The sequence below is a fragment of the Hemicordylus capensis genome, chromosome 1, assembly GCF_027244095.1.
Source record: "Hemicordylus capensis ecotype Gifberg chromosome 1, rHemCap1.1.pri, whole genome shotgun sequence".
In the NCBI taxonomy this organism is placed as follows: domain Eukaryota; kingdom Metazoa; phylum Chordata; class Lepidosauria; order Squamata; family Cordylidae; genus Hemicordylus; species Hemicordylus capensis.
This window is the reverse complement of record NC_069657.1, coordinates 80,670,432-80,681,502: the sequence shown is the minus strand read 5'-3', so window position 1 is coordinate 80,681,502 and position 11,071 is coordinate 80,670,432. Positions and strand designations below refer to the sequence as shown.

Here is an 11,071-nt window from a genome sequence, read left to right as displayed (position 1 = left end):
TAATTGCTGCAGAGTTCAGGTTGGCGCCATCCCTGGATTAGTCCTTGCTTGCTGCTGTTACTTCGCGCAGCAGGGGGAGCTTCCTCCCTGCCCTGGCAAGCCTTCGCGCAGCCTCTGGGGGAAATGGACCTTCAGCCTTCCCGGCAAACGTGGTCCTGTAGCGCCGCCACGCTGCTGGACACGTCTCTAGAAACCAGAGTTGCCCCCTTTCTTTCCTTAAAGGTAAAGTTGTACCATCTAGTCGGTGTCAACTCCCGGCGACCATAGAGCCCTGTGGTTGTCTTTGGTAGAATACAGGAGGGGTTTACCATTACCATCTCTGATGCCTTTCAGCAGGATCTGCCTATATCGCTGCTGCCCAATATAGGTGTTTCCCATAGTCTGGGAAAACATACCAATGGGGATTCGAACCGGCAACCTCATGCTTGCTAGGCAAGTCATTTCCCCACTGTGCCATTCGGTGGTTGTTTTCTTCTCTTACTTACTCTCCCCCTTTTCCTTTTTGAATCAGAATCTGCTCCTTTTCCCAGAGCAACGGATCCTGAACTTTTAACAAGTGAAGCTTTTCTTAGCAAAGATTGAAATGACAGGGTAAAATCTTTTGCTCGCTTGCTTCATTTCTACGTGTTGCCATTTAAAGGCACAGGAGCAAGGTCATTACAAACAGATGGTTTTAGGGAAAGTTGGAAATCAGGAGGAGGGGGTATATCTCAAAAGGCTTGCATTTACATCATTAAATGTAATGATGTAAACAGATCCTATTTGGAAATATTGTCCTCTGACCCCAGAAAAACCACCTACAGCATGATTCTATGTGTGTTTACTCAGCAGTAAGTAATTTGAGAGGTCTTGTTCCCTCATACGTGTGTATAAGATAACTAAACTTTGGAGGGGGACATGAACTGTGGATCTTTGGCAGCAGAGGGAAGGCAATCTATGTATACTCAGAAGCACTTTATTTTAAGACTGAACTGTATTTTTAAAATGTTTAAAAGGCTGAGGCCTAGTACTGTAAGCCCTGCTCTTTCACTTCATTTTCACTGAAGAAATGGAATTATATAGAGTTCTTTTCACTAAGCTTGCATACACTGACACGTTTTAAAACATTGTCATTGATATACTCTTCTTTGACTGTGACTGTCTCACAAGCATAAAGAAACTTGGTATCCTGTGTCATGTCAGAAGAAAATCTTCAAAGTAAGTTTGTTTTGGTGCCACATACACATTGTCACAACCTTGCATTCTGTGTTAAAATATAATGCTAATTGCTTTTCTAGTATTCATAACCGTAATTTAAAAACTTCACACTTTCATCATTTTCTAATCCCAGTTGTATGTGACAGGATGATTTAAGGTTACTTGTGTTAGGTCAACATGTGCCCTTAATGATCTGCATAAACTATTAGAACTCTGTTGCCAAACAGGGTTCTGTGTAATTTGAAAGTTTGAGAAACTGGTCCAATAAAAGGCATGATCTCATTTATTATTTTATATCACACCCTTGCTTCAAGGAAACAAACTGATATTTTAGCCTCACAACAGCCCTGTGTGATAGGTCAGGCTGAGAGATTACTTTTTCAAGCCTTGCCCAGGATGCTCCATAGCTGAATGGGAATTTGAATTCCAATATCTTGTATTAAAGCTCAGTCCTCTAGCCCTTGCACCAATCTGGCTCACTTATTTCCTGCAAAGTAGGAAAATTTCCTCAAAATTTCCTGCAAAGTAGCAGAGATCTTGCAGTTCAGGAGTAGAAACGGCACTTAATGTGTAGCAGGATATTATAGATCAAGTTGCCATTTGTTCCTTTATATTGAACAAAATCCTTTGAATTAAAAAAAACACAACCTTACTCTGAAGGTCACTGCTCGGTAGGGTAGAACTGATGCTGGGAATTGTATTGTTGAATTAGACAGTCAGACCAAAGGTCCGGCTAATCCAGCAGTAGGCCGCCAAATGGCTCTTGGAAGCTTATACACAGTGCATGGTGAATAGAACCACCACCACCCCATTGTTGGTATCTGATATAATTAAAAATATGCTGCCTGAATGTAGACTTTCTACTACAGTACTAGCTTTCTTTTTGGCTTATAGCCAATGCCATAGATAGACCCTTGCTTCATGAATTTTATCTCATGATTATAGCTGACGGTTGTAACAGATATCAGTTAAATTTTACATAGGATCCTATCTTCCAAAGAAATTATGTACAACCTTATTGATTTTGCAGGAGTTGAGTAATCTTCCAAGAGTGTTTGTGATGGTATATGTATGACTTGTCAGCTTATAGAAGAAATGTTAAAGTAGACAAGATTTTCTTAATGTAGGGGCAGGCCAAATGACAATGTATATTTCAAATTATGGTGATCTTAAGCTAAAATAAAAATTAATAGAATTTAGTAAACAAAATGTCTGATTCTGGTCTATTATGGCAGACTAACTTCTGTGATTACACATTATCCAGAGTTTCTTGAGTGTTGTCGCTCTTGTTTCTTGTTATACTCAGCTACGTAGAACTTCACAATTCCCAGGGACCAGCTCCCTTTGGTGCACTTCTGACAAAAGTAAATTCTTATCACTGATACCCTTTCATCTGCTGTCAGCATATCCTTGCTGTATGGAAATGAGCTAATTTGTTTACACATTTCAAAATATACATCTTGCTATTGTTGAGTCAATGACATTGAATGACCCAAGACATGAGAAAAATATTACATCTACTTTCAGATTCATTATTTTATCTGGAGAGCTCTTTAGCTTGTCTGGCTGTACAGCAGATCTGTTCTTGCAGCATGCTCATATTCCACTTAATGGTATTGAGAGAAAGCAAAATGCAGCATTACTTTGCAAAGTGCAACATCAAATCTGAGTGATTCCTGCACTCACAGAATCTTTCATTTTGAAATATTTGGATTTGCATGTGTGGGCTGCATTGGAAGAGATATACTTTAAATCTTAATTATTTTATTAGTATCTCACTGGTGACTTTAACTGGGATTTTGCTCTAACCGTGCTATCTAAGGTTTGGCAGCTCCTCAGTAGAGGGGTTGAGTGCTTGACTACATGAATTTGTTTCTTACTAAATCTAGAGGAGAACTTCTGAAAACACATTGCCAAAAACAATGGATTTAATAATTAATCCTCACATACATACAGGTTTTCTGAAGGCCAGTTCACACACTTCTCAAGTCCTATACCTGAGGTGGAGAAACAGGGACATGTTTCTCCACTGCACATATGAGGCAACATGAGACAGGGCTAAATAACAACAGGGTGAAGAGACATAGGAAGCTGCCATATACTGAGTCAGACCATTGGTCTATCTAGCTCAGTATTGTCTTCACAGACTGGCAGCGGCTTCTTCAAGGTTGCAGGCAGGAATGTCTCTCAATCCCAACCCCCGAGTTACAGTACTACCTGCATATACTTCATAACCTTGTGGGTTTCCAAATCATTGTATGTAAATCTTTGTAGATATATCATGTACAAACAACCACTTTGTATATAATTGTGCTTTGGCAACATACTGTATGCTTTGGTAGTTTGTTGGTTCAAAAAAAAAATCTTGTCTTATTAAAAAATAAATAAAAATCTTGTCCTATCTTGGAGAATCCAGGGAGGGAACTTGAAGCCTTCTGCTCTTCCCAGAGCGGGTCCATCCCCTGAGGGGAATATCTCACAGTGCTCACACCTCAAGTCTCTCTTTCATATGCAACCAGGGCAGAACTTGCTTAGCTAAGGGGACAAATCATGCTTGCTACCACAAGACCAGCTCTCCTCACCAGACTGTGTGCATCAGACCTTTGTGTATACAGTTGTATGTGCATTCAGTGCGTCTCTCATGCAGGTGCAGCTGCTGGTCACTGGAGCAGAGGGTAGGAGAGAAGAGATACCAGTCATAATCTTAGTTATACTATAGTTGATGGTTCTCTTTTATGCTACCTTTTGATTCTTACTGTTTTATGTACCTTACTTTGCTGCTGTTATAACTTTTTGTTATGAAAGGATATACTAAAAATTAATGCAGTTATTCCTATAGAGGCCAAGCGTGCCACTTGGTATTAATGGTCAGTGGACCTTCAGGAAGTACCTACTGTTTTCAGTGGGCATTCTTGTCATTCATTCTAGTACATTCCCTCTATTGATTCTTTTCTGGGAACATAAAGCACCCCATTCAGTGCCAGTGCAAACACTTTTCTGCAGCAGGCAGACCTGCACAATAGCTTGCAGCTGGACAGGCTGCTAAGCCTGAATCTCTTGACTGTTTTCTTATGGCAAGCACACAGCAAAATCTCCACACAGAAATACTGTCAGCCAGGGAAGAGAAGGGGAGAGGGGTGACTTGAGGGGAATGCAAGAAAGAAGGAAAACTCCAGTGGGCAGAAGGGAGGAAAAGGGGTGGCTGGGAGGTGGGGAAATTAAAAAACAAAACAAAAAACCACCATCAACCTCCACTGGGCAAGAAAAGGAGTCTAGGTGGGGGGGATGCAAGCAGGGGGGAGAATAAGAAAACTGTGGCCAAGAGAAGGGGAAACAGGGGGAAAGAGAAATGGAAAACACCCAGGCAACAGAAGGGAGAAGGGGTAGGTAGAGTGTGGAGAATGCATAAGAAAAAGGGAAACCCCACAGGGCAGGAGCAGTTAGTCAGTAAGGGCAAAGGGACCGCAAACAAATGTGCTTGTTAAGAAGGAAAACTTACAATTTAATCACCAGAGAGAGAGCTATTTTCTCTGAAGAGAAGGGAGCTTGCTTCAATAATAATCAAGATAGCTTGACTGGCACCTTTCCTGGCCAATCATAGGAGAGGAGGCTTCAACAGCAGGGAGGAAGGGTTGAAGCAAGCTCTCTTCTCTTCAGAGAAAATCTCTCTCTCTCTTTTCTGATTAGGCTGTAAGGTTCCCTTCTTAACAATTGTTTGTGTGCTTAGGGGAGGGGGACACAGCCCCCCTGCCCTTAATGACCAGCCCTCAATACTCTCATGTTACCTTGTTTATATGGGTGGGAGCAGCTCACACATCAGATGTAAAGGATTTCTGGCTGAATGAGTGTGTGAGTTAGCTCTTGGTGAAAGAGAACCCCATATATGTTCAGGACTTGGAAAAAAGGAAAGGTTGTACTGTCAAGTCGGTGTCGACTCATGGTGACCACAGAGCCATGTGGTTTTCTTGATAGAAATCAGGAGGGGTTTCCCATTGCCATCTCCCACACAGTATGAGATGGGACTAGACTGAAGTATTTTTATGCTGTTTGTCTCTATTATATTTGTAAACTGCTTCAAACTTCCATCTCTGGGCAGTTTACAACAAAGCAAATTAAAACCTTAGAACAATTTAAAATCACAAGTCTAATTAAAAAGCTTGAGTGAATAAATGTGTCTTTAAATACTTTTTAAAAAATTATTAGAGATAGGGAGGCTCTTACTTTAGCAGGGAGCACATTCTAGAGTCTTGGGGTGGCAACAGAGAAGGCTCATTCCTGTCTAGTCACTAGACAAATTTGTGGCAACTGCGGGCGAACCTTTCTGGATGATCTCAGTGGGCAATGGGGCTCATGGTGAAGAAGACGTTCTCTTGAAGTAAGATTTCTGAGGGTGATTTCCTATGAATTAATATGGTATTTTCATGAAAACAACTTTCAGAAAAACAAGTTATAATATAATAGCTACAGGATATCCTAGAAAAAATGAATATATTTTATCATATCAGTATTAAGTGGATTTCCACTGTTGGAAATTAAGTGGATTTCCACTGCTGAATTTGTGTATTAATTTCTTCCTTTCATAAAAAGTTGCCTAATATGTGCTGCATGTTATGCCTTCCAGAGGAGAAGAAGAAGCTGATACGAGAATTTGATGAAAAGCATAAAGAAGCAAATGAAACGGTAAGGATGTGGATTATGACTAGAGAAAGAGGTCTGCTAGAGTCCCCATGGATATGAAACCCCTTTAGTTTAGTATAGAATGAACAGAGAGAATACTTGGGGAGGGGCTTGGTCTACTGCTTAGCACTGATTGGAAAACTCGGTTTTAGAGAATTTTCTTTGCTACACGTTGCAGTGCACCAAGCCAAAGGAAAACAACTGTTTGGAGCAGCCAGGTGTAATGACTGCTATTCTCCTCTTCCTCTGGCTAAAGAGCTGTTTAGGTTGCTAGCCTAGCAGTATTCTTGAGATTTTATTTTTAAATAGCTGACACCCATGCAAGCTGCTTTTGAAACTCCCATTAGTTTGAAAAGAAGGTTGTCATATGGCATGGGGAGAATGCTATTTAAGAAGAAGGTTGGGGAGTCTCAAGCCCCTTGCATTCATGGCACAAATTTTATAGGGTAGCATTATAGGAATAAGGTTGCAGGCAGGAATCTCTCTCAGCCCTATCTTGGAGAAGCCAGGGAGGGAACTTGGAACCTTCTGCTCTTCCCATAGCTGCTCCTTGAGGGGAATATCTTACAGTTCTCACATGTGGTCTCCCATTCAAATGCAACCAGGGTAGATGCTGCTTAGCTAGGGGAACACGTCATGCTTGCTACCACAAGACCAGCTCTCCTCTCTACATAAATGATGAACAATTTTTTAAATTTTAACACATCACATTGCAGAAATAATTTCCCATTATACTTCATAGGAAACCTTCTTTTATTTATTTTTAAGCACATCACATTATAAACTTCAAATTGCACTTCAAAGGAAACCTTCAAAGTCTGAATGATCACTCTCCGAAATAAAAAGGTTTAAGAAGGTCTCATCTAATTTATCAGGACAGTCTGCATCCTTGTCATTTTCATCCTCTTGTGAAATGTCAGTTGCATCGTTTTCAGCATTTTCAGATTGTATAATTCCAGCTTCTGTGAAACCAGAAATCACTGAAGAAGTTTTAACTGCTTTCCATGCTTCTGAAACCCATTTTGCGACCTTGCCATAGGTTGATTTGTACATTTTCCTGCCCTTCGTGAATGCCTTTCCTTATCCAGTTTTCCCAGTGCTTTTGCATTTCACATTTACATGCCTTGTTAAGTCTAAGGACTGCAAGATTTTGTTCAAACCACCAGGAATCACAGCTAGCATAGCTGATACCTTTTCGCATTCATTTGAAACTGAATCTAGTTATTGTGCATGTATCAAGCCCATTATCAAAATGCCACGTGGTTGGAAAAAAACTCCTTTTCTGTCATATTTCATTAAGCCATTCTAAGATGTTTTGCTCTTAGCACAACTCTCAGCTTGAAACTAGCAGTGTAGCTCTTATGCCGTTTGGGTGCCATTCCCCCCCCCCCCCCGCCCCGCCAAATTGGCCACCAGGAATCCCGCCTGGAAATCTCAGATAAACGCTGCATCGGTGGAAGCACTTTTCTGGCCTTAAACACTGCATTGGTATAAATGCCACAGGTGGCAAAAAATAACTTTTTAAAACGTACCCATAGTGGCGTTTCTACTGAAAATTACAGTAGTCTGAATGCTATCCATAGTTCTTGGGATCTTGGCCCTTGTTTCCCTTTCACTTAGAAGAAGCTTATGTTAATAGCAAGCTTATCTGCAGGAATTTCCACAAGCTGCAATGAGGGCTTATCACAAAAGGGGTGAACATGTTTTTGGGCAGTACTACTTCAGAATGAAGTTGAGAGCTTACCTGAGTGCTCTTCTGTTTAAAGAAATGAAAAGATAGATAGATAATAATAATCCCTTCACACAGAAAATTAGATGTCAGAGAGAAGGGTTCTAATCTAGACGTCCCTGATAGACGTCTTTGTGTGAGAATGTTTTCTTTGTGTGAGAATTTTTTTAATATGGAGGAGCATGCAATCAATCCACAATCTGCAGTCTGAAGTTCTAAAGCTTAGTCGCATATTTACTACCTTAGTGATATCTAGACACAAGTTAACTGTGAGTCTGACTAGAAGATAGAGAACAGACAGAAGTGGGGAGAAGTGAACAGAAGAAGAAAGACTGAGGGAGAAAATACAGGAGAGCCTTATTATCTGTGGATTCACGTATCCACAGTCGGGTAAAAGTCACCCAACTTCGGCATATGGGGGGTGGGGAGAGAAAAAAACACATTGGCCTCATGTATCTGTGGGTTGAGGGTGGCCGGAAATGACCACGGAGGTCATAAGAACAGCTCTGCTGGATCGGGCCCAAGGCCCATCTAGTCCAGCATCCTGTTTCACACAGTGGCCCACCAGATGCCACTGGAAGCCGACAGCAGGAGTTGAGGGCATGCCTGCTGTTACTCCCCTACAACTGGTACTCAGAGGCATCCTGCCTTTGAGGCTGGAGGTAGCCCTCCAACTAGTAGCTGTTGATGGACCTCTCCTTCATGAAATTACCCAAGCCCCTCTTAAAGCCATCCAGGTTTTTGGCTGTCACCACATCTTGTGGCAGAGAATTCCACAAGTTGATTATGCTTTGTGTGAAAAAATACAGGTCATTTCTGGCCCCCATTTTGTTCATCAGAGCCACAAAATGGCTGTTTATGTAAATAAGAAAAAAAATCAGTGATTTTTGGCCAATTTGTGGGCATTCCAGGACTCAGCACAACTCAGGGGGGAGCAGCAAAGCAAGGTAAGGAGCTCCCCCCGCATTTCCCCCCGAAAATTGTCCGATTTCTGGCTGACCTGGAACCTAACCTCTGCGATCCCATAGCCCGAATGCCTCAATATTTGCGGTTTCCATATCCGCGGCTGCAGCCAGGAACCAAACCCCCGCAAATATTGAGGTCCATCTGTAATCTTGTACCATCTATCTCTCTAACCAGGACCATTTTGTGGATAAGGTTGGTCTCACAGTCATGTCTGACCTCTGCATGGGAGGTGGACCTATTAGAATGGTTTACCTGAGAATGCTGCTGGATTCTGTAGGATTCCAAAGGGCCTTGGAGGGTTTTGGAGTTGGTTCTGCCAGTGATTCTGTTGATGCCTTGGTGGATACCTGGAATAGGGAACTCGCCAGGGCAGTAGGCATGGTCACCTAAGCGTCCTCTCCAACCCTCTTCAGAATTAGCTCCATGGTATACAGAGATCTATGGGAGCTGAAGCGGCAAGGTAGATGACGAGTTCAAATGGAGGACAACTCATCTTAAATTCAGTGAGTCACAGCATAGAGCTCATTTGATGGTCTATGTTGTGACAATACATGCAGCAATTTTATTCTGTACGTATTGCATCTGCAAATTCCCATCCAGCAGATCTATTCTGGATTATTAGGGGTTTAACTCAAGCCCCTTCAGTTTCAAATTTGTTTCCGGAAACAGTGTCTCGCTGTGACAACTTTTAATGAGTTCTTTGCAGATAAAATCTCTCTCATTCAGGCTGATGTGTGGACTCCATTGTTTCTGTAGGGCCAGTTAGGGAGGTATGCAGAAATCCCTCTTGAAAGATTAGATTGGATCAGTTTCAATTTGTTACTCCTGAGGATGTGGACAAGCTGCCTGGAGTGTTACGGCCTACCACCTTTTCTTTGGATTGTTACCCGACATGGCTGATTTCATCTTGCAGGGAGGTTGTTGATGCTGGCCTAGTTGATAGCATTAATACTTCACTGAGGTGTGGGCAGGATGCTGCCTTGTCTGAAGGAGACAATAGTTAGACTTCTTCTTAAGAAGCCCACACTTGATCCCCTGTTGATGGATAATTATAGGCCAGTCTCCAACCTCCCATGGTTAGGTATGATGACTGAGAGGGTGGTGGCTGACCAACTCCAAGAGGTCTTGGAGGAAACTGATTATCTAGACCCATTTCAAACGGGCTTTAGGGCAAGCTATGCAGCTGAGATAGCCTTGGTCGGTCTGATAAATGACCTTTGCCAGAGAATCGACAGAGGGAGTGTGACTCTGCTAGTTCTTTTGGATTTCTCAGAGGCTTTCAATAGTATCTATACCATGGTATCCTTCTGGATCGCAAAGAAATTTGGAGCTAGGAGGCACTGTTTTACAGTGGTTCTGCTCTGACGTCTTGGGTAGATTTCAGATGGTGGTGCTTGGTGACAGTTGCTCATCAAAACAGGAGCTGCTTTATGGAGTACCTCAGGGCTCCCCTCTAACAGGGATTCCCACATGTTCACTACAACTCCCAGCATCCCCAGCTGCAATGGCCTTTGACTGGGCATTATGGGAGTAGTTGACTGGGCATAATGGGAGTTGTAGTCAACAACATCTGGGAATTCCCATTAGAGGGAACACTGGCTCCATTCTGTCACCAGTGTTTTTAACATCTACACAAAACTGCTGGGTGAGGTCATTGGGATTTGGCGCTGGGTGCTATCAATATGCTGATTACACCCAAATCTATTTCTCCTTCTCATGGATATCAGGAAATGGCATTAGCCTCTTAAATGCTTGCCTATAGGCAGTAATGGGTTGGATGAGGGATAATAAACTGAAGCTGAATCCAAGCAAGACGGAGGTGCTCAATGCTGAGGGTTGTAATCTGCAAGGCGGGTTAGAATTTCCTGTTCTGGATGGGGTTACACTCCTCCAGAAAGAACAGGTTTGTAGCTTGGGAGTGCCCTTGGGTCTGGGTCTCACCTTGGTGTTTGAGGCTGAGGCTGTGACCAGGAGTGCTTTTTACAAGCTGTGATTGATTTGACAAGTCCCCACATTCCTTGAGGAGAATGACCTGAAAACAGTGGTGCACCAGCTGGTAACTTCCAGGTCGGAATACTGCAATGTTCTCTCTGTAAGGCTGCTTTTGTGCGTAGTTCAGAAACTTGTTAGTTCGAAATGCAACAGCCAGATTGGTCTCGGGGGTAACTTGGAGAGACCACATTATGCCTGTTCTTAAACAGTTGTACTGGCTGATGATATGTTTCCAAGCAAAGTACAAAATGCTGATTATTACCTTTTTAAAGGTCTAAATGGCTGATGACTAGAGGTTACCTGAGAGGGCATCTTTCTATACAAGATGCCCACCACTCATTAAGATCATGAGGATGGATCCATATTCAGGTTGGGTGCTACCATCTGGGATCAGGCCTTCTGTTGATGCCCTAGGTTGTGGAACGTGTTCCCAGTGGATATAAGAGGACTGTCTTCCTTGGAGGCTTTCAGGAGAGCCTTAAAGGCCCATCTCTTAAGCCTGGTTTTTAA

General features: G+C 42.4%; 1 protein-coding gene across 3 annotated transcripts in view; it reads left to right on the top strand.

Moving 5' to 3' along the window:
• Positions 1 to 59: 59 nt before the first annotated feature.
• The window catches only part of VTI1B (vesicle transport through interaction with t-SNAREs 1B), a 30,066-nt gene continuing 19,054 nt past the window's right edge, over positions 60 to 11,071 (top strand). The window contains exons 1-2 of one of the 3 annotated variants that reach the window (XM_053274553.1): positions 60 to 222; positions 5,819 to 5,877. The gene's annotated coding sequence lies outside the window, so the exon portion shown is untranslated. Of the gene's footprint in view, positions 223 to 4,796; positions 4,888 to 5,547; positions 5,573 to 5,818; positions 5,878 to 11,071 lie in introns of those variants that run through there. The other 2 variants (XM_053274541.1, XM_053274550.1) reach the window with 2 other exon arrangements.